General features: G+C 37.3%; 1 protein-coding gene across 1 annotated transcript in view; it reads right to left on the minus strand.

Moving 5' to 3' along the window:
* Positions 1-649: 649 nt before the first annotated feature.
* LOC144963232 (uncharacterized) overlaps positions 650-2012 on the minus strand; it is a 138503-nt gene continuing 137140 nt past the window's right edge. Inside the window, exon 22 of the mRNA XM_078897071.1 lies at positions 650-2012. This exon is cut by the window's right edge and continues 780 nt beyond it. The gene's annotated coding sequence lies outside the window, so the exon portion shown is untranslated.

Genomic DNA, 2012 nt, shown 5'->3' on the forward strand with positions numbered 1-2012 from the left:
TGCTACAATGCAGGAATACACAGAGGCGCTCGAGAGGGATAGACTGCTACAATGCAGCACCGTAAAATAAAGTCTTATGACTATTAACCAGACAACTGCCATACAGTGGAAAAACATGCAATTAATAATTTGTCCGGAAACAAGTCCTTCAAATATCGATCGACATAAAAGACCCTCCTCCCTGCGAAAACTTTCAAATCTGGAAGTTCGTGAAGGATAGACGTCGTGAAGTCCCAGGTTTGGGAGTTTTAGCCCGGATGAGTGTAACTATTACATTTTTCCACGGTACGACAGTTAAATAGTTATATCAAACGGGCGCCATGATAATTCAGTCGACCGAATTGATATGCTAAAAATACGAATTTTTTGGGGTCCTAATTGACAATTATATACAGATCTTTAATTCAATAACCTTCTATAAAACAAAGTTTTGTTGTCAGAGTTAGTATATACACGAGTTCAAAACATTAATTTAATGTATTTAAACACAAAAAGGTAATTTTAAAAAGTAGTTATAATGTCTACTATGTTATTACCCATGAAAAGTACGAATTTTTCCAATTTCATGAAGGCAGATCTGTTTGTAGATAACCCGCAATATTAACGGGGAAATAAAAGACTATCACAAGCAGGCACTCATCTATTTTAATTTTTTAAACAAACTGTATTGTGGAAATTACCACAGGTCTTGACGACCCTTTCGAGCCATCATCACTTATCAAAATTAGCCCAGTGGTAAAGTCTGCAGGTGCGCGCAAATGAATCTGGCATGAGGGCAGCCAGATGGCGTTTCCCAATATCAAAGGGGCCGATCATTATGCTCTAGCAGTTTTTTATAAATAGTAATGTGAGTCAACGGGTGATAGAAATACCCTAAATTTAAGAAAGGATCGCACTTTACTCGAATATCAATCTGTAAAAATTAGTTTTATAATTTTAAGATTTACCATTAATTCTGAGCTCGTTGGTAAAAATTTAACATGGGCTGTACGAAATAATTTTGACCCCCAACGATATTATTATTTAAGAAATGATTCATAAGTAAATTGTGCAAAATTATTCAAATGCCAATAAATTCTTCTTTCAGTTGTCGGATTTGAGACTTTTGAGGGTCATTTCTATCAATTTTATTCGTGAAATCTTTTTGGCTTAAAACTAAAAGGTTATGGGCTGGTTATCTATTCAAAGTGCCGACATATCCGATTTTGAGAGACTCGGATTATCCGGGTGTGACTGTAATGTCGATTCTGACTACATCCTTTAAACTCTTCCCTAACGACAATGAAATTGCTGACGTCATCATGGAATACTCAACGAGCATCCTTCACAATGCTGGAAGCTATTTTGGGGGGACATAAAACAATTGTATTTGGGATAGCAAAAAGATAACAATGTTGTCTGTTTGATATTTTCAATGCCAAATTTAGTAACGATTGCGTCTTACTCCTATTTCATCGAGTTCTAGGGATCCCGGTAGCTCAATTGGTAGAGCACTAGCTTCACGCGCAAAGGGACCAAGATTGATCCCGGGTGCAGTCCAGACTTTTTTCCGACCCCCCTGTCCACCCAGCAGTAAATGGGTAGTTGGGTCTGTCAGATCTAGCCGAAAGTAATTTGCGATAGACTAGCGTCCTATCCAAAGGACAGCAAACAATTGCTATTGCCACACAAACCGGGATTAACTCCGACTCCATGAGCCAATGGCTCTGAAGGACTACTGCTAGGCGCTTTACATAGAATAAATAAATAAAATGAAAAATATAAAAAAACAACACAGCACTCAATCTCATTTACAAGTAGCTACTGTTACCAATTTAAGTTTCGACACTGTTTTCGAAGCCCATTGGAATGAGAACATAGGATTCAATGGTCTGATGTAACGTCCGCCCAGCAACGAGCAACTTGGTTCTAAACAAAGAAAATCGGTACTTTATATTCTTCATGCTGGCTAGAACTTTATCACATGTCATGTAATCAGAATGTATAAAAGTTAAAACATGAATAGACTCATA

The sequence above is a fragment of the Berghia stephanieae genome, chromosome 1, assembly GCF_034508935.2.
Source record: "Berghia stephanieae isolate SIO BIC M18660-M18661 chromosome 1, UCSD_Bste_1.3, whole genome shotgun sequence".
Classification (NCBI taxonomy): domain Eukaryota; kingdom Metazoa; phylum Mollusca; class Gastropoda; order Nudibranchia; family Aeolidiidae; genus Berghia; species Berghia stephanieae.